Raw genomic sequence first — 22157 nt, 5'->3', positions numbered from 1 at the left:
CTGCACTGCCTGCCACAACCCTCCTTTCTGTCCTCTGGCTGACAAACATACGTGCAGGCACTTCTGCCTTTAGACAGCCATGAAACAATTAGGAGAAAAGAGGTCCTCAGTCAGTGAAAACTAGGGATGTGTTGTAAGTTCCTGTCAGAACTGCAGCTTGGGATTGCCTTATCCCTGGGCAGATTTTCTTTTGTAAAGAGAGCACAGTGCTCTGTCCTTCCTCCGACTTCAATCTACTGTTAATTTTATCAAGATGGCTCACGAGCAAGTTGGGGACAAGGCATCTACAGTTTACCCTACCGAGAACAGCCAGCCATAAGCCTAAAAGCCTCATCCCCTGGAAAAGTATCAGCATCCTTATTCACATATTTTTCACTTTTACTCACCTTTACCAATCTGGTCTTGATTTTAAGCAATCTGAAACAGTTAACAGTGTTGCAGTCATAAAAAAATAAGTTACTTAGTGTAAAGGACACTGTTTCCACCCCTGAAACATACCTTTCCATTTGTCTGGCCACTCTGGGATCACTTCTGTTTAGGCTGCATTGAATAAAGCAGTATTTTACCAATATTTGTACTTCTAGAGAGCAAGGAAGGTGAGTTCAGAATGACTAAATGCCCTAGTGAAATACCCTTCGAAAGGACATTTCAAGGCAATCACACAGATTGCAGCAAGAAGTGGAGAGACAGACAAACTGCTTAGAAGCCAGGCCACGGTCAAGCAGGGCTGCAATGCATGGTGTGCAGGAGCCCAGGAGGAGGCTTGGTTTTAAACACAGCGGTATTTCAGAGTATAATGGTCCTGCTCCTAAGCCTTTGCAAAACAAGCCTAAAATTTATGGGTAGGCCTTCGATAACACAGCACATACACTTGCCCACTCAATTATTTAGACTGTTTTTCTCACTATAATTGAATCGCTGCTCAGGAAACAAGAAACAGGAGCTGATTCTAAAATAAGCCTCCCAAGATCTGATTCAGGTTGCTAAACAGCTCATGTTCAACAACAAAAAGTGAACACCGAAGCCAAGGCCCCTTAACCTGTCTAGATACTTTTCCCTTTTTGTATTCCAAAAATCATCTAAAATATTCAGGCCAGTGCTGCAGCAGCTTGGGCAAATACTGACCACTACTTGCCTGTAGAGAACTTCACCCCCAACACTTTTTCAAAAAACATATAGAAATTAAGTCTATGAAGTCTACCTGAACAAAACTAGCTTAGACAAATGATGCTGAGGATGCCGAGCAGAGAACAGCGAAGCTCATACATCATGGCAGGCGTTAGGATCTGTGACCGACAGAACTAGATTTCATCAAATATTGATGGAAATGCATGACCTGCAAACAGGAACTATCCATAGCTATTTGGCCAACTTCTTTCTCATGATAAATAAAATGTAGTGCACACAATAAAAATGAACTTCTCTGGAAGGCCAGTCCTGTGGTTACAGCCTATGGGACTGTGCCCACATAACAATGCCAGTGTCCAGAACGTCTTCAGTACGTTACTGAGCTAAAAAAAGGAACTTAACTGCTCGCCCAAGTAAGCACTGAAATGGCAATAAAAGTTCGTATGTCGTATTTAGAATGGTTAATAGGACTCGAGTAAAGACATTATGAGGGGATCCAATGGTCTGCAGGTAGGTTCAGTCATACCTGCTGACACATTAGCTCTTCCTTCCAAAGAGAAGCTACGAAATTCTACCTTGATTACTAAAGGAAGGATAATAAATTCCTTTCTGTATTCATTCATGTTTTAGCCAAGAAAGATACCTTTAGCATAAATGCAAGCAGAAGTATCAGATCTGAGAAATTTAATACAAATCCAATGGAAATAGACATGCTTAATTAATACTGGCTCCACTTGCATCAAGAGGTCATCCGGCCATCAGAAAAATCATTGGCTATTTCAGAGATCCTGAAAAGCAACCAGAGGTTCCTGTAAGTCAGGACCACCTCGCACAGGCTGGATATATGACCTGTCATGACATCCCCTCCACTCTAACTAGCAAAGTTTTGTTCCCCGCTGGTTCATTGTCTCAGTTTGATCAAGTCCATTTGGGTTTACAAGCTTTGGTTATGTGCTTTAGGTTCTTGTTCTGGAGAGCAAGTTTTGTGAGCACTTACTTGTGACCAGAGAAGTGCTGGCTGTTGCTGCTATGGGTGAGAGAACACAGGACCTTCCAGCACCTCCTAAAGGAGGCAACTCCAAAGCCTCCTTGCTGGGGCAAGGAGGGAGAGTGTCAGCACCCTGCATCACTGCGATTCCCCTGGGATGCAGCCAGACAAGCTGACGACGCAGAGATTTATCATGCCGTTTCACTTACTGCCAGCAGCCACTGTGACACCACATCGCCCCCTCCAAAATGGCATTTCTCCTGGGATAAATCTGGGACAAGCCCATTGGGACACACAAATAGTGTCAGAGACCAAACTCATTCTAACTGAAACAACGTGTGCCAGCAGCCTCCAGCCAGGGAGCAGCCACCTCCGTGCCCCCGCAGCACAAGGTGACGGGGCAGGGCTGTTTGCTGCCCACTGGGAGCCAGGCAGTTTGCTACCCACTGGGGCACGATGCCGAGCCATGCTGCCACCAGCTGGCCCCTCTCTGCCTCAGTTTCCCATTTCCAGGTCAGGTCAGCAACACCTGGCACGCTGGCAAAGCCCACTGGGCAGCACGCGGTGAACACTCTGCCCGGCCGGCACGCCGTGGGGCTGTGGGGAAAGGTCCTGCTCCACTCTGCTCTCACAGGACTGCAGCCCTAAATGCCAAGCAACTGGGCTGACTATCAGAGTGGCTTCCAATGCAGTGCAACTGGTTGAACGGCAGGTAGCTAGATAAAAAGATGATTGCCAGTCTCTTCCCTACACACTTCGGGTCCTGCACCTGGGGCACAACAACCCCAAGCAGAGCTACAGGCTGGGAGAGGAGTGGTTGGAGAGCTGCCTGGCAGAGAAGGACCTGGAAGTATTGGTTGATAGTCGGCTGAATATGAGCCAGCAGTGTGCTCAGGTGGCCAAGAAGGCCAACGGCATCCTGGCAGTGAAGCAGTGTGGCCAGCAGGGCTAGGGAAGTGATCATCCCCCTGTACTCGGCTCTGGTGAGGCCGTACCTCGAGTACTGTGTTCAGTTTTGGGCCCCTCGCTACAAGAAGGATATGGAGGTGCTTGAGAGAGTCCAGAGAAGGGTGATGAAGCTGGTGAGGGGCCTGGAGAACAAGTCCTACAAGGAGCGGCTGAGGGAGCTGGGGTTGTTGGAAAACAAACAGCTTGGAAAAGAGGAGGCTCAGGAGTGACCTTATCACACTCTACAGGTACCTTAAAGGAGGCTGCAGAGAGGTGGGGGTTGGTCTGTTCTCTCACATGCCTGGTGACAGGACGAGGGGGAATGGGCTAAAGTTGTGCCAGGGGAGGTTTAGGTTGGATGTTAGGAAGAACTTCTTTACTGAGAGGGTTGTTAGGCATGGGAATGGGCTGCCCAGGGAAGTGGTGGAGTCACCATCCCTGGAGGTCTTTAAGAGACGTTTAGATGTAGAGCTCAGTGATATGGTTTAGTGGAGGACTGTTAGTGTTAGGTCAGAGGTTGGACCTGATGATCTTGAGGTCTCTTCCAACCTAGACAATTCTGTGATAAAAGCCAAGCTAGAAAATGGAACGGAAAAAGGATTTCTCTTCATTTGGAACTTCAAAAGCAATTGGAACAGTCCTCTCCTCACTCACCTACACCAAAAGGATTATATGGGTGAATTAGATTTTCTTGTACAGCAGATGACAATTCAACCATTCATTTTGACTAGAAGATGTTTGTTGAAAGCCTTTCTTGACTCCATTTCCGTGACGAAAGGTATGCATTGTTTGGTTCCCTTCCTTGCCTCATAGTATCATTAAGATGATATGCAAGCCATAAGACATTTTCCCCCCATTAAATACACAATGGTCTTTTCTGGTTGTTCCTTCTGTGCTTTCTCCTAGAGGAAGTTCTCTTCTCCGATACATCTCTTGTTGACAGCAAGTTTAAGGAAGTTATTTTGCTGAAATGGTATTTTTATTACTAAATTTTACATTAGTTAATGCTCAGCAACACGGTAGAAGAAAAACTAAGCACCTTTCATTGGTACATTCTGAGGATGTCAGCACTCGCTGCACACATTGTTATTTGCCAAGCCCTTGATCTTCCTACCAAGCACAATCATTCAGATTGCACCCACTCTTGTCAGCGGCCTCCCAAAAGGCAATTAGTGGTTTGCTGCAATATTCAGTCCTCCTGCCATAACCAGCCAGCGATGAACCCACAGGCCCTAGTGAGGAAAGGCAGGGCTTACACTCCCTGACACCCAACCAGCACCCTGTACAGCGTACGCCGCTGCTAGGCACCCATTCGCACCCTAACTGTGCTCAGATTCTTGTCCTGATGAAGTTCTGTGAATGGGTATTTTTTTATTTTTTTTTAATTCATCCTTTTCTCTCACATTTCTTCTGGTCCATTATTTCCCCCTATTTGACTTTAGATGGTCTTCACTTTCTCTTGAGCCATTTTCTGCTTCTTGCTTTCTCCCACCCACTTGTACTTTCTGTTCAACAATAACAACAGATTAGACTTGAAGAAACAGGGGTGAAGAAGCCTTGGTGCAACTCCTACATAGCTCCAGCCTTGGGAGTGAACCTTTGACATGCTGAGTATTTAGCTTTTCTGGCAAGACTAATGAAATGTTTTCTCTATTAACAGCTACTTCAAGTGTTGCAGAGAAGGGCTGATGTTTAAATATTGTAATTGTGATAGCAACTGCAAAGGGAATTCCCTATTTTAAGCAATATGCTGACTTTACAGATGACTTACAATAATGGGACCATAACAGAGTGAGAGGCAATCACAGAAGACACTATGACACGGTCAGTTTTGTGCACAGGGCTTACCCTTCCCAGGTCATTTTGCATTCTGCATGGAGCTGGGGAGATTTATCATAGTCTCCAGCAGAAACCACCATGCAGCAAAGCATAAAATTAGTAACTACACCAGCTTCTCAACAGATCCAGCTGCTAGAACTGACCAGGTGTTACCTCAGGCTACAGCTAAAAAGAGGGCTTGGAGGCAGGCACATGCTGCAGTGTGACTAACTGGGACAACAGCGCCTTTCTTCCTCATGCCTTAGCAGTCCTTGAAATTAAAAAAACAAAACAAACAAACAAAAAACAACAACAACAACAACAAACAAACAATGACAACCACCCACAGCTAAAATTAACTATAGGCTTGTATAAAAAACCCCTCAGCCACATTTCTGGTTTATCTTTTTGTTTGGTTTGGGGTTTTTGGAGGTTTCTTTTAGGCTGGTTGGTTTCTTTCTGCTATGATACTCAGATTACAAAGCTTCCTCCCCCTTTTTGTTGACATTTTACAGACAGCCTGTAGTCTACATTCTGAAACCAGTAACTCAGGAAGAAGCCAGAAAAGTTTTTTGCTTGTGTGTGTTTCCCCACCCACCTCCTGCAAAAGACACAACTTTAACAAAATGCTGTCAAACACGATGCTGTTGAAGAGTTAATTATCCTATTGACCATTCAGATCAATCCCATTGTATTCCTGGAGCTTCCAGTAAGGGTAGTTGCATGGCTATCAGACTGTCAGCATCAGCAACTCATGGTCAGTCCACAGAGGGAAATATCTCAGCACTGACAGGCCAAGGGAAACTCTTCATTTCTGAAGAATTCAAACAGACCTTGGTCCACTAGCAACTATCTTGTAACCAGCGCTAGCCATCCTAACAGGAAAGCCACACCATTTCCCCAAACAAGTTGCTTCTGGAAATTGGCTCAGAAGTCCTTACAAATGCCCGTAGAATGACCAAGTGGGCTCTGCCTGCTGCAGTGTCAGCACCACAGAAGCAGGACAGACTGTTAACACAATTATTTCACAGTGTTATTATTAAGAAGAGGCCACAAGTTTAGACTGGGTTTTAGCCTCTAAGATCACACCTTTTGAAAGCAGTATTAGAAGCAGAGCATTTTTCAACTGTAAGAGTTAACAGCAGCTACTTTGAACACTGATTCCTGACAAGGAGGAGTTCAGACGCTTTCTTCTGCTGAGACCCCCCATTTGTGTGGCTCAAAACACCACAACATGCAACTGGAACTCCAGTCAAAGCACTGGAGCCTCCCAAACCCAGCATGTGCCCCAATTCAGAAACCACCACCCCAGGAACAGGGCAATGTCTCTGGCAGGTCACAGGCAAATCTCCTGAAGGCGACGATTCTGACCACTCACCTCGCAGAGCAATGGCCCAGCATTTACCAAGTGATTCTGGGAGTAACTTCTTCAGGTGCAATATTCAAGCACCATGCCTCAGCATAAAGAACGCTGGCATCTAGAAGCAAAAGGCAGCAGGTATCCAGCCTCTGTTTTTTAATACACACTAAAGTTGACTGAGGAAATCTACGCTGCCCAAAGAACTAAAGTGAACAGTGCATTTTTTCGTGGCACTTGCATCTGAAAGCCAGCACATCTGAAAGCGTTAAGAACACGGTCACTTCAGTTTCAGCATGCACCCCGGCACCCCTCAGCACTTCCCAAAGGTGCTCTGTGCTACTGTGCTCTTCAGCTTGAATGCACAAAAAAGTCCAGCGCTCTGAAGAGAAATGCCAGCGTTCTCCAGGCTGTAGTTAACGAACACCGAAAACAAGATGGGCAGATTTTTAAAAGGAACGAGAATTTCTTGTTCCTAATAATAAAAATGGGAAACTTTTTTGTAATTTTATCAACATACTCAAGGGAAGAAACAACATGCAAAACATTTCTGTCTTCTACTATACACTAAGGTCAATTCAGAGAAAAAAACCTGCCAAGCCAGGCCCATGGACACAAGCTGCAGGGAGAAACACACAAGAACTACACCTAGTACCAACATGCACGTTCCCTCAAGACCTATTAAGTTTATACTGTTAGTGCTTCAGACCAGCGTGTGAACCACTGGGAGGCACAAAGGAAATTCAAAATGTGGCTTGTTATTATAGTAATAAGTGCATAATAATTATTTATACAAATTATACATGTAAGCATAATCGTAGTTTCAGGACAGTTAACCCAAGGGTGAATCGCCCATCTATATAATCCCTTAATAACATGCTTGGAATGCAATTTGGTAATTCCCCTCCGATAAAGCAGTCATGCTGCCTGCATAGTGACCATTTTTCAGCATTAATTACCATCAAGAACTTGAGTCTCTTAAAACAGCAATGTTTTTGATCAATCCTCAGAACAGAGCATTACAAACACAAAGCTATGTTTTTCTTGTTTTATGTATTTGTATGCCCTCCTAGCCCTTGTTAGAGCATAACGTGATAGTGGAGCTACTAAAAATTGGAAAGGAGATGTACTTGTATCAGATATGCCTAAAACTTTTAATGGTATGAATGCTATAGGTGCCCATCTATTAGAATGCATAAATTAATTTTGGGCCCAATGCTCTTCTATGCCTCTTTGGCATCCTGCCACAGCTTATGACAAGCTTAAAAGTTAAAAATGACAACAGCCATGCTGCAGTGAAAGGCCCCCTGAACCAGGGGAACATGCTGCTCTGCAAACTGCCCCTAAAGTGACATGGAGGGCTGCTGCCCCACGCCAGGAATGCGAGGAACTCTGTGACTCTCTGCACTCTCGCAGCTCGCTGTGCCACAGCGATTCCAAGTGATTCACATTATTTTCTGCCTGTCGGCAACAGCTGTAGAAACATCTCTAAAATGGCTGGCGTGCCCTCCGCCAACTCAGTGCTCCTCCTATCGCTGGTATGGCCATGTGGCCCTCACCTGTCAGCTCTCCTTCAGCAACCCCATCATTAGGACTCCGCAGCGTTCCACTTGTTTAGAAGATGATCCCAGTTAAAGCAATCGCACTTCTGGTTTACCTCAGCCTATCACCAATAAATACCTAAACAACATCTCCAGATCCTGCTATACCCCTACAGATTATCTAAATGCTGATCTTCGTTACACACACTCCAACAGCATAATCTCACTCAGCATTTACTACCCAACTAGGATTACTTAGACCAGAAACACAGATAAGAGCTGTGTGTTCCTGTCACTCACACCTGACCAGAAAGAGGGTATCATCAGCCCTGACTCCTGGAGTTATTTACTGACACTTTGGTATGTTTTCATGCTTCTGACAATCCTTGTATTTCTAATGTGGTTCAGAAATTGAAATGAGCAATGTATCATGATCCCAGACATGTTCCTCTGCATATTTTATATGAAGATGATTTAAAACCTTGAGCTATAGACTGTGACGATGTAAATCAGCACAGCTTTACATGCTGGGATGGAGCTATGTAACTTGGCGCAACTGAGGATCCAAATCCCTCGTTTTTAAGCACAATAGAGAAAGAAAAATCAAAGTATTACAAAAAGAACATCGGAGGTCTCTTGTCACCATGCAAAATGAAGAATGCAGGTTTCATTACTGATCTGGCAGAGACTAACTTACCTGCAGTTACTTTACTACATGTCTGGGTCATAGATATTTATATCATTGTGATATGCATGTATCTTTAATTTACCGTGAAGTCATCTTATTTGTGTTTGTCTAGCTTACAACAGAAATAGATCTCTAAAAATAACTTTCTTCCATCATCTTTCTGGTCTCCATGGCAGTTGAATGTATTATTACCCATTTTTCACATCTCTTATTTAAATCATGCAATTTCTGTAAATTTTTATGCCTGCTAATATGTAGAAATAATGAAAAGATATAAATGATTGAAAAGAAATCTCAGTGAAGCTCAAAATGGATATATATATATATATATTTTTTTTTTTTTAACTTTATTTACCTTTTTCACTTGCATTTTATGCAAGCATCACTCCTTGGAGCCAGATCCTGACCAGCAATAAAGCTACTTTACACACTCCAGTGATGCAAAGCTTTAAAGCTGGCTTACACGGCCAGCTGGGGTCAGGGAACCCCCTCATGGTGCAAAGCAGTGCATCTGGTACTCCCCATCCTCCCCCAAAACAACCCTTGGAGCATATCCTGTGCCCCACCTTGCCACGAGCCAGGATGGCAGCCTTCCTTTTCCAACACACTGCAAACCAGCACAACTTAGGCAGCCTTGCAGCTGCTGCTACACAAAGGAAGCCCCCAACCCTCAGAAGCCCAAGGGCTGCTCTGCTCTGAGCACAGGCCATGCCAGCCTAGTACCTGGGGCCAGAGATTTCAGCTGCGGTACAGACATGAAGGCAGTCACATCTTGTGGTCTTCAAAAGCTAAACTGATCCCAGGCTTCCAGGGCAGATCAAAGGCTGCCGGGTGTTTTTCCACAAATGAGGTAATCCCTTTGCCTTTTTAAAAGCACAACACACGCTGCTTGTCCTAAAAACTGCACACACTGGAAGGTCACAGCTTACAGTAGTGCACACTTCCTTTTCTGAATCTCGTTATTCCCTAACATTTCCACTTTTGTTTTTCCTTTAATCGAGCTCCTTGCCCAGGTCCTTGCAGCAACGCACTCGCACATGCAGGGAACAGTTCTTTCAGTCCGTACTTCCCTACAGCAGATTCCCAGCGGGCTGAACACAACCACCTGCTGACTCAGTACATTACAGCCTTGCTCTGAATGACCAGCCCCGGCCCCCACACTTTCCTCATGTTATCCCATTTAGAAGCTAACTCACTCTCTTCCCGTAAGAAACTAATTTAGGCATCGTAGGTTTTAACTTTAAATGGCTTATGCCAACGACTAAAGCCACACGATCAGATTCTTCCGTCGACAAATTTGACAAATGGATATAAGTCAAATTTGCTTATTTTTGCCCTTAAACAAAACCATATACGGTCTGCAGTGGTAAACCACCACTTTTAATATCCAAATTCTGATTGCTTGCACACTTCATCTTGTACCAAAACCCCGTTACCGACAGCCAGCTGAGGCATGTCTGAGGCCACTGCACTGATCTCTTGCTGCCTTCACACTTCCAGACAGCTCAAGACTAACTTGAAGCTGCTGCTGCTAAGCTCAACTAGACACAAACTGCTCTCCTATCTCATTTGGGTAACAGCTGAGTCCCTAAGCTGTGACTGAGGGGTTTGGGCTTCACTTCTACAGTTTTAATACAGCTTTTTCTTTCATACCTGTATTCCTAGCCTGCCTTTGGTTAAAGGCTTGCGAAGGACCACAATGGCCCTAAGACGCAAACAGAACGTATATAACAAAAAAAATCCCCCCAAACCCTCAGTCTATAATCCATTTTTAGGAAAGAATTTGTGCTAAAATGAGGTAAGTGATAACTTTCCAGATCTCCTGTTATCCAGAGTACTATTTTAAGGAGAGTGTGACTGCATTCGCGCTTGTCGCATAGTCCTGCTTCCAATCTCCTGGCAGATCCCCAGCACATTCTGGCATTTAATGCACAGCACTTGTTGGGATGCAGGCCCACTTATCTCCCAGACACATTGACTAAGACTTTCCCACATAAAGTGGCCCACCCTTTACTAGCAAGAGGTCACTCAGTACAATCAGCCTTCAAATGAGAAAAACAATCAGGAAAAGCTTCTGTGATGCCAAAAACGTAGAAGGGAGTAAAATACAACAGGCTCCGTTGTTTGTTTTTATCAAAACTTAGGAGGCTGCAAGACAGATTTTCAACTGGTGCAAACCAGTCAACCAAAGTCAACCAGAATTATTATTTTTTTAAAACAGATTTAGGATCTGGCCTCCTAAAGACATTCAAAATTGCAATAGAAATAGTTACTTATTCTACAAGTAACATTTACAGTTATTTATTTATTCTCATTACATACAGACTCTACAGAATTTTTGAACGAGGAATACATGTACATGTTTTCTTAAGGGAAACTGCAGCATGGTAGTTCAAAACCTTTTTTTCCCAAGGAATCATCTCTCAGTCAGGCTGAACAAATGACCATTGAAATCTCAAGAGGTGTGGAACCTCTTTGAAAATTCAGGCTTCCTCCTGCTGAACAACGGGCACCCCAAACTAGCGCATGCTGCCAAGCTCCCTTGCTTTCCCATTTTGTGTAACTGAAGTGGCAGAGTGGGAAATAAAATCCCTAGCGTTCCTGACTTCCTTGCTGGTACCCTGCACACCACAGGGTTAAACAAAGGGTGCTCTACTGGCTGATCCTCCTGGATCAGAACACTCACTGACTTCCATAGGCAGATTTAGGCCCAAGGCACCTTTCCAAAATCACAGAAGCCAGTAATTTGGTAGTAAGAGGGAAAAACTGCTTTCTCCAAGCACAGACTAGAATGATTAGCTCCATGCTGCATCCCAGTGTTGCTATAGATGTATATGCCATTAGCATCCTGGAGCCATGAGCTACCCACCAGTGCAAAGCTTTCTGTCTGCAGAGGCTGGCTACAGATCACCCTTAAACACTTTAATTAAATATTTGTTTAGTAAGAGAAAAGTCAGTGAAGGCCCTTGGGAAGAAAATCTTATAATTAGTTTAGACAGAAGTTAACATTTCCAAACTCAGATACCCAAACTAAAACCTGTAGGTGTTAAAACAAACTTATCTCCAGTAGGATAATTTAGATATAGCAGGCAGCACTCTTTCTCTTCTAAGCTAAAAACTAGAGGAGCTACTTGCTGTAATTAGCTGGAGCATTTGTGGTATCTAGGGGCTAAACAAAATTCATTTCATGAGTGGAAAAAATAAGCATTTGGTCATATTGCACAGAACTGAATTATCTGTTCTGTGTTACTACAGTAACCACAAATGAGCTTCATTGTAAAGCAGGCTCCAGACCTTCCCAGCTAGCCAACACTTCCAGCACCGTACGCCACAACATACACGCAGCTTTCTTGCTCTTTCTTACAGACACAAGGCTCCCTTTCATCATGTCACAGGAAGAACCAAAAGCAGGTCACTCCATGCCATTCTATAATAAATCAGCCAACAGAAAGACAAAATTAATTCAGGATCAGAGAGCAGTAACTTACAATAGCCAAAAAAGCAAGCAGATCCGAATCACTGCTTGACAGCAAGAAGACTCCACAGCACCTTGTAGAAGACCTTGACCATGTACTTGGGACCAGAAGACTACAGGGAGCTGAATCCCACAGTGGAGATGAAAGCCCTCCCAGAGGTGCCAGTTGGTCTGGCCTGGGAGAAATGTCTGCCCAATATCAAGTTCAGCAGTCAGTGTAACCTTACAGCGCCAGGCTGCCACAGGGAGCCGCCGCGTCCCCTCTGAGCACCTCGCAGCAGCTCACTGCCACCAGCGCCTCCGAGCAAGTGCAAAGCTGAAAATGACGCCCTGCAAAGCCCCGGGCTGGGGCGGGGAGGGATGGGATGCGAGCTTTCCTGACCTTCGCAGGCATCCACCCCGAGTCCTGGATCACAAGGTACTAGCGTGGCCATCATCTTAACATAAAGTTGCGTTTTAAGAAAGCTGAATGAAAACTTTCAAAGCCAGAATTAAAGAGTCTAATTCATAGGGAGTAAGGCTAGGCAGGATCACAGCCATTCAGCTACTTTCTGTAGTGGAACTGAACACACGAAGCATGAACACCTCATTTATTAAGTTGGCTACTTCCAATAGATTAACCTGTGTGTTATCCAATCATGTGGGCAATGAAGCAGTAAATAAAAATTTGTTTTGTTTGCAGTAGGTCTGCATATCTTCATCTCTGATTACATCTTCCATCATATGATGACAGCCAAATTAAATCTTTTTAAATACATATGCAACTACAAATCTTCACAATCTATCACTATATCACATACAGCCCCTCCTATAGCCCATTTGCAGAGCCCACCCCTGACTGAAGCAGTCTCAGGGATGGCTCCACCCTCTCACAACCATGCTGAGTCATGATTCATAAAACCAAACCTGGTGGCTACTCTCACCATGTAACGGAGCTGTCGGTCAATTCCTATTCCTTCTTCTTTTTTTTTTTTTCCCCATTTTAAACAAGAACAAACAAACAGACCATGACACTTTGAAAATTCTTTTTTGCACGTCTTATTCAATGGCAAGTCCACAGCCTCTGCAATTACTTGCAAAAGCATTCCTGTTTCATATTGTTAGACATATAGTAGCTCCAAGCAGTATGACTTTACCAGAGCAGAAATGTTTTCTTGTTATGTACAGCTGTGGATATGTGAGCAAGAACAGGAGACTCAATCCAAGAACATCTCTGAATACATTTCACAGATGATAGGCCAATTGCTCAGCAGGTGTAGCTTCAGGATCTGGCCACTTCTTCCAAAGAAACGAACAGCATATGTTTTGAACTCCAGTAAAGAGAAAAGCTACTTAATTTGGAACATTTACCTGTGAACAGATTCAGAGCTGTATATTTTTAGATCTCTGAGCAGAGTATTAATGACACACCTCTCCTGTTCCAACGGCATGACTGGTATGGCCTGCTCGTCTATTCGTAGTCTCTAACAGGTGTGTGTTAGCATCTGTTGGCACAAGATTTTCATGCTGAGCGTCTCTTCTGTTTGGTTCTTGCTGCCCTCTTCATGTAAGAAGGTTGCTGAATAAATCAAACTGACATACCATTTCTTTTTGAAGTTCTAATGCTTAGCACATTCAAAAAATTGTGAAATAAAAATGACTGCACAACAGCATAACACGTTTCTCTAGTGGAAGCTGTGACATGTCAAAGAGATTCTTGATGCGTCTAAAAAATACCCTGCTTGAAAGAAATATGTGTACAAAAATATAAAGAGAAAAGCAAGAAAAAAGCAGAAAAGCATGAAAAACTAAGAACATCCTCAAGTTTTCATTGTTCAACATGAAAACATTATTTCAGAGAAGAGGCAAAGAATGATGCTGAAAAACAATAGTTCCAGATACTCCTCAACCTTAATCTGTCCTTGGCCACACAAAGATGTTTCCATTCCTGAGCACAAAGATTAGAGATGGGTGTTTATCTTTTCTTAATGACATATATTTTTACTGCAAGTAGAAATAATGCTTGCAGATGCAAACTTACCCTCCCTTGCCATCTTTCTGAACTATAAAATCTGTTTTGAACTCAACCATCAAGCAAAGTTCTTCCCATGCAAAGCTAAGCTTTTTAATGAAAAATGGACAGTAAGAACTGTATCAGGAATTAAACAATAGATGAAAAAGAAATAAAGCTGGACATCCTAGGAAAAAAAGCTGACTGCTTAAATAAACAGATTAATCTGTATCACTCTGTTAAAACTGTTAAATAAGATGAGATCTACTAAGCATAAATAAAAAGCCTTCCATGCAGCATCTCTGTAACCCTCTTTTCATTAGAGAAAGGCAAAGCCTTGAAAGGTCCAGCTGTAGTTGCTGCAACATTGTACTCACGTTCATTAGAAAAACAAATTCACAACTGATCATTTTAAGAGTAATAATAAAAATCTGACAAATGAAAACCACATGTGAAAAAAAAAAAAAAAAAACAGCACTGGGGAAATCAGCCTTCAACGCAGTCTCCTTGCAGAACACTGATTATACCTCGGTGCCATTTGATGGTACACACGTTTCAGCTCCAACACTTGGTTCACCAGGCAAGTGTTACTTGGTGATAACAATCAGACACGAGATGATTTCTAAGTTGTAAACACACAAGAAAGCCAGAGAGGATGACTAGATTTTCATGTTTTATATCTCTGGGCTAGATTCCCTCTGGTTTGACTTGGGCAAGTTGCCATGAGCTCATGCAGAGGTAAGGGACCAGTGTACTGGCAAACACCCCAGCTCCATCAGCTGGGAACGGGAGCAAGCCCACAGCACTAGCTCGTGTTTCAGAAAAGCCCTATATGGCTCTGCACAGCTTCAGTCATGGAGCACCAGCCTGCTCTCATCCCAAGTTTCCACTGCATGGTGTGCATCACACACCACAGAAATTGACTTTCGTTGCTCTATTTCACAGCCTCTTCATTTAACTGACAGTCAAAAAGATCCAAGGTGCTGCTGCTGGCTCCTCACACTGGTTCAGGCCATGCAGCTCCTACAGCCAGCACATGGCGGTTTACAAAGGTTTTCCTAGAGATGTGAAAGAGCGAGCAGGAGGCCTCTGGTCAGAGATGCCAGCCTGGATTTGGAGCTGACTCATGGGTAATGGGCAACGATAAACTATTGTATTGGTTTTTAACGTGTGCCCACATCAGATGACTAAGGAATTTTGGTACCTATAGAGATTAACTGTCTAGATACCCTTTGCAATGAGCCTTAGACATCTGCATAAATAGGCCTCCTCATCTGCGTTCCACAAAATATGCCCCTGCACTCCTCACAAGTGAAATGCATTGCTTATTTTACAAGTAATCCAACTATAAATATTAAATGCTGTAACTGATGCACATTAAAAATAAATCCATCCAATAAAGGAGGTTTAACTGATTAAATTTTATATACATTGAAGGAAAAACAAAACATCTTTTATGAAATGGCTTGGTACGCCTACATAAAAGGGCTGTCCGAAAGATGGAGAGCAGCGTTCAGGTCTCCATACATGTAGCATGAGTGCTTTGCCCCCTGTCTGCTCCACTTGTGTGCAGGCAGAGTTCGGTAACACACAATAATTCCCAGAGCTGTAGGATTCATGCCACGACAGGGATGAAACAGCATCTGTAAAGCTTTTTGCCACAAAACTGCTGCAAGCTCCCATTTCACACAAAAATGCTGCATTCTGCTTTTTTTTTTTTTTTTTTTTTTTTTTTTTAAGTCATTTACCGCACTTAACCTGCATTACAGAAAAATGCAGAAGGGGCTACTCTCCTAAAACCTGCCCTCTTTTTCAGTACCAAGCTTATGCTACTGCATGAAGCAACAAAACATTCCCTACCCATTTTATTTGTTCAGCGCTGGTTGTGTCACGTCAGGCAGCCAGCGAGCCCACCCGCTCCCCAGAGCCCTACAGCCACTGCTAAGTCATGCAGGCATCACAACAGCCATTGCTGCTTCACCAAGAAAGGGCTTCGTGGAGAACATCCAACGGCAACGGGAAATAACCCTGCTTCAGGAATCGCACCTAGCTGCCTTCACGCTCACCCTGGCTCGCTCTTTCTCCTGTGCCATTTTCACCTCCTCTCTCCCTCCAGAGGCTTCTGAGTACATGCAAGAAAAGGTTTTCTGCAATGGCCTGAGGAGTCACAGCCTCCCCTGACGTCTTCACACGGCTGATATCTCTCTGAATAAATTACCTGACACGACCGGCCTCTATAATCCTGCAGCTCGGGAGCATTGTTCCCCAAGACATCTTTCAGGACAATACATTCCCAGGGCTGAATGAGTAACAGTTATTTTTTTCTAAAGTAGCTACACAGTTCAGTAAGCAGGTTTCATAATATTTCTACCCTGTCAATAAGGGCCAAAGGCTGCACCATATGCTCCAGATCTCGACCGTTTATGTTAATTCCCTCTTACAGCAATCTTGCTTCTGATATCGAGCATTCAAGCATTAGGTTTTATACCTAAGGATGATGGTGTGTAGGTACAGTCTAGAAATACAAGTCCTTACTCACCTTCTTTAAACACAAATGCCATTTTATAACTAAAAACATCAAAATTACAAATGGAATTGCTTACTCTGTTTTTGGCTCATGCACTTGGACAGTAGAAAAATCATTCTTGAAAGAGGGATAGCTAAATAAAAGGTCAGCCCCCAGTGCCATGAGCAAGGATTTTTCAGAGCTGCTGCAGTCCCACACAATCTAGCAGAAGCCTGCCATATTTATTTATTTTTTTGTTAAAGCAGGCCTGTATCCATCACATTGCAACGGCTGTCCACAAAATAATGAAATCGGGGCCATGCATCATGCCCGTCGACTGTGCCCTCACTGGAGGATAAAAGCGCGGAAGGGTGCTGCATGCAGGGGATGGGGATGGGGATGGGGATGGGGATGGGGATGGGGATGGGGATGGGGATGGTCACAGTCACAGCAGCTGAAGGTGAGCGGCACGGCGGGGGCATCGCCCCCACTCGCGCATACAAAGCCCCGCAGCCCTCCAGCCCCCGCCCCGCTGCCCTCCCGCCCGGGCCGGCGCCGGAGAGGAGCCGTGGGTGGGCGGGAGGTGGGAGAGGAGCCCTACCTCGGCGGAGAGGGGTCCCCCGGCCAGCCCAGCCCGGCAGCAGCGGCGGCGCTCCCGCGGCGCTCCCGCGGCTCTCCGCACCGCGGCGGGGCGTGCGGCTGCGCGGCAGCACCGGGGAGGGGAGGGAGGGAGGGGAGGAGACGGCAGGGGCGGCGGCCGCGGTCCCCGGGGAGAGGCCGGGGCCTCCGCAGGGCGGAGCGGCGGCGGAGGAGGAGGAGGAAGAGGAGGAGGAGGAGGAGGAGGCCGGGGGGGGCTGAGACTGCGGCGGTGCTGCGGGAGCCGGCCCTACCTGTGCGCGCTGCCCGGGCGGCGGCGGCTTCTCCCCGCTGGCTGCAGCGGGCGGCGGCTCCCGCAGCCCCCGGCGCTGCTGCGCTGCGCTGCGCCCGGCCGCGGGGAGGGGCGAGCCCGGGGCGGGGCGGCCGCTGCCGGCAGCGGGGGCTGGCGGCGGTGCTGGTGCTGCTGGTGCTGGTGGTCCCGCGGCCTCCCCGCGCCCAGCGCAGCCCCGGCCGCCTCCCCGCGGCCCCTCGGTGCGGTGCGGAGCGGCCCGGCCCTTGCCCGCCTCCTGCCCCTGTGCGCTGGCTCCGCGCCCCTCCTCCCGTCACCTCCTCGCCCATCGCGCAGACAATGTTGGCTCGCCCCCAGCATCCATTTCCTCCGCTGCCGCTCCCCGCTGCCGTCAGCCCCGGGCAGCCCCCGGCCCGGTGTGCCCCTCAGGCCCCAGCCCGAGCCGGCAGCACACCGCGCCCCTTCCCTTCCCTTCCCTTCCCTTCCCTTCCCTTCCCTTCCCTTCCCTTCCCTTCCCTTCCCTTCCCTTCCCTTCCCTTCCCTTCCCTTCCCTTCCCTTCCCCAGCCCCTGGTCTTGCCCTCCCCAGCCCGTCCCTGCTCGCCCAGCCCTGCACAAGCGGTTGCCGTCCTGCACAGAGCAAGGTGAGCACAGCAAGCTGCCGCTGGGCCATCCGTCGTTCCTCCGGTACGAACAGGAGGTAAACTGGGCCCGTGAAACCCAGCACGTAACAGGCGAGTTCGGAAGCTCTCTCTCTGAGATCTACCCCTCTGTTCCTAAGCTCACCCTACCCAAATTCTTTCTCTGTCCTTTTGGCACTTCAAGGATGGCAAGCCAGTAGTTCAAACGCAAAGAAGAGAAGGCTCCCAACCCTCCCAACCAAACAGGCCAGCATCACCAGCTTATTTGTCACTCTGGTCTCTGCTCTGGACACCTTCCTTAGCTGTTCTTTGCCCCTTTCTTTTTGTCCAGCCCAGGCCTAGGACCCTGTCCCTCCTACCCAGGCAGGAGGCCAGTGCTCTCACCTGGGTTCTTGTCACCTGGCTTCCCAGCTGCAGCTACACCACTCCAGCATCCTTCACAGATACAGCCTTGCCTGCCTGGACTCACTCCAAAGGCTGCTCCCAGTTCCTTCTCCTCACTTCCCAGCTCAGGCTGACGGGTCGCAATTTCATCTGTCCCTGCGCCTGCCCATAGCCAGCATCAGCTCCCACCTTTGACTTGCCCATGTTCTGAGAAAAGAAACCTCACACCTTGACTCACTCGCAAGTCCTTCAAACTTGGAAAAAGCTCCCTACTCAGAAAGCTCCTTTCAAATGTTCTACCATCACGAGACCTACAAGAATTTTGACCACAGTTATGAGCTTGACGAGAACTGGTACTGCCATGTCTGTCATCTGTGGTCGTTGCTGTCCAACTCTTGGGATGCAATGGAAACAAAACAGCTCAGGGACAGCCCTGTTCCCCTCCTTCTTTTCTTGCTCCTTTCTTGCACTGGTTCTGGTGGCCCACTGATCTCTCCTGGTTGTGGTAAAGCCAAATTCAGTGAGAAGAGATCAGCTCTGCACTGACTCAGTGACCTGGCTGAGGAAATCAGAGGAACCAGAGGAAGGAAGGGAGCAGGACTTCCTTTTAAGTAGCAGCAAACAGGTCAGCAACGTCAGCTTGTGTAGCTGCACCCTTAAATTATAAAACATCTAAAACAGGCTGCTTTGGTGTTCTTTACAACATCCTGAACCATCAGAGACCACGATCGAGGTTTCCAGGTAAATACGAGAAGATACTTGCTTCTATGTAATGCAAATGGTGATACTAAAAACGTAACATGAGTGAGCCTTCATTCACTTAACAACAATAATAATTCCAGTTGCAAACCCTTCTTAGCCATTACTGCAACAAAGGACAAGTGTCAATCACTTCAAATACTTTGAAGAAGTTACACACACAAAGAAAATAAAAATAAATGAAAACAACTCTTCCAAGCCTTCCTCAATGCTGCCAGACAGTGGTACTGAAACAGGCTGGAATATATGCAGGATTAATAGACAGCTCCCAATCAAAAGGTTCGCTACATTTGGCCCAAGTAACATGAAAAATTCTGCTGTTTCTGAATTATGTGGACTGTACCTCATAATGTTTTACAAAGCAGAATTTCCATTAGCCCATCAAGAGTTTTGCTCTTGGAAAAAGCTGAATAATTTGACTATGAGCAATTAGCAAGTGCCTAAGTATATGTACTGTATCACATTTCAGGCTCAAAATGATAAAAACCAACAGATTTTTGATCCAGCACAAATGTAGCTTTTACTTCAGCCATCACTAACAGGAATTCAGAGAACCCAATGATGTATGCATTATATATATAAATGTAAAATTATTCGCCCTGTAGGATGTTAAGAAACATCAGAAGAAAAATCATCTTTTACTCAACTATTAATATCTCTCACACAAGTAGGGAAGAAAAAAGATCGCAATAGATGGAAGTGAGCAAGAACATTCAGTGTATTTAAAGATTCTGTCTGTCTTAACCCACATAGCTCCAGGAAGGGTGGGCCATTGATTATCATGGAAATAACCGGGTAGAAATGAATGCATGAAGAAGCAGGAACCAGAATAGCAGGGGTATCATGGGCTCCAACCAGTTATCCCAGTTACTGACAGTCATTTCTTCATTTCAAGAAGGCCACATTTTGTAAAGAATGGGGCAGCTACGAATGTTTACCAGTGAAAGTCAAAATCAGCATCTCCGAGTTTGACAGAGAGGATGTAATTTTGATTTTAAAATGACAGCAAGTACTTGTCAGTATTTTCAGCGTGAACCGTCAGCTTGCAGGGTTAGAAAGCCAAAGCCTACAACTTTGTGACAATTAAGCTGGGGATACTTATCGGTTACAATACCAGCACTTTCTAATACCAGCAAGTAAACCCAGTTAGACAACAAGCTGTTCACACTGATGGCCACATTCTGCTTCCTTTAATCAAACTGAAAGGAGTAGAATGAATAGCCATATTAGAAGCTGTTGTTAAATGAATTGGAAAGGGTCAGCAAAGCAATGTTATGCGAAGTTACTCCTTTTCTGCCCTTTACTCTGTAGTTAGCTTTGGTTTGAAAGCCTGAAGTTTTTATCCTCTCATACATTTTGTCCATGCAGCCACGGATGTCTTACAGTTGGAGAAATATTTAATCTTTTTCTCTTTTGAAAATCCACCACACCACTGTGCTCAGTAACACTGTCAGACCTCAATCCCATGGAAATTTATCCACATGCATATTTACACCTCTGCCAAAAGGAAAACACTATGTAGGTGTGTAAAGGTAGAGACATTCCAAAATCTCCACAGGATTATTTTAAAGTATGTTATAGTTTAAGTAACCTGGTAAAGTGTTCTAAACAAAATGAAAGCACCTGGAGTTTTGCTCTTTTCAGGATTTTGAGCATTTCGGTTGTATCTCTGTGTGACCTGCAACTGCAAGAAGGTATTTCCAAATTGAAACAAAACAGCGAGAGTACATATTAGAAACAAACAAACAAACAAACAAAAAATAATTTTTAAGGCAACAGTAAAACTAGAAAAAATCTACTTGAGGATGGTAGCAATTTCCAGAAAGCCAGAAGAACTTCACCCAAAGAAGTGAATACTGCAATAAAAAACTTCCCAGGAATACCATTAAGCTGAAAAGCATGATGTTATTAACAAAGCGTTAACAAAGCGTTCCAGTTACACAGGTTCACAGTGTGACTGAGATGGGAGACATGTTATTCCCACAAGACACACCTCTTCTCCACCCATAATGCCCAGTTTTAAACACCCTCTGAGGCTCAAAGGCACAAACCTAGACTAGTGCTTTGTCTCATAGCAGACGTGGCCAAGATCATGAAAGAAAAATGTAAGAAGGACAATAATCTGCCTAAAGGAAAAAATAAAATCTTAGCTTTGTCACTGTGTGCGCAGCTTGTTTAGAAGCATGACATCTTCTCCATCATAAACATTTCTTCACAGTGCTGTTTCTTCTCATCAGCTTAGGAACAATCAGCTCTGTGCTACACCCTTACCTTCAGTAATATCTTGGAGCAATGCATGCCATGTGATCTGTTTACAAGTGCGTTTCTGTTTCCTGCCAGTCCCTGCAAAGAAGGATGAGTTAGACCCTCACCCCTCGGTTTCCCTTCCCTCTACAACCAGACAAGCCCGGAATTCCACATCAGGAAACAACCATACTTACAGGTCATCTCCATGCGTGGTATTCTGCAATCGCCTAACCACAGGGTAAGAAAGATGTGCGTGACAGAGGCAGGGTCTCTACAGGTAGGAAAAAGCTTTGATGAATGCTGAACATGAAATCAGCCAAGCACCTGATTTTTGCCTATCGCTAAGAAACAGCACACTGACTAATACAGTAGCTGTGTCATGTCATATCCAGGCCCAAAACTCAGTTTTGCAAGAAGAAACCCCAAAACACCAGTACAACTCGCAGCAATAACAGCGTGGCACATTTCATACTGATTTTTTTTTCATACAGTTTCTAGGCAATGCTGCCCAAAACTATGCCTGGGCTGATTGGTATGAGTCAAAACTGTGCCAGAAAATGTGCTAGCAATTAAACAGTCTGGATGATCGGGTACCAATGCTCAAACCCACACGCTGGGCCTGAACGGTTTACTGGTATGGACATTGCCAGCTTCTCCACTCCTCTGGAGTAGAGGATCCTTTAGCCGTTTTCTCTACCATGATCTCCCACTGAGCTTAGGGCCTACTTGGCCATGTACCCAACATACCAACCCCTGGAATATGACTAAATGTACGGCACTTACAGAAGCCTCAGCCAGTTGCT

The 22157-nt window shown here is 45.3% G+C and overlaps 1 protein-coding gene across 2 annotated transcripts in view; it reads right to left on the bottom strand.

Annotated features, from left to right (window-relative positions):
- Positions 1-17493, bottom strand: part of SPTBN1 (spectrin beta, non-erythrocytic 1) — a 137058-nt gene extending 119565 nt beyond the window's left edge. Inside the window, exon 1 of one of the 2 annotated variants that reach the window (XM_084514129.1) lies at positions 17330-17493. The gene's annotated coding sequence lies outside the window, so the exon portion shown is untranslated. Of the gene's footprint in view, positions 1-17040; positions 17190-17329 lie in introns of those variants that run through there. The other variant, XM_084514128.1, reaches the window with a different exon arrangement.
- Between the last annotated feature and the right edge of the window lie 4664 nt (positions 17494-22157).

Source organism: Aythya ferina (genome assembly GCF_964211825.1).
Source record: "Aythya ferina genome assembly, chromosome: 3".
In the NCBI taxonomy this organism is placed as follows: domain Eukaryota; kingdom Metazoa; phylum Chordata; class Aves; order Anseriformes; family Anatidae; genus Aythya; species Aythya ferina.
The sequence above is the reverse complement of the archived record's forward strand: the minus strand, read 5'-3'. Positions and strand labels throughout refer to the sequence as shown.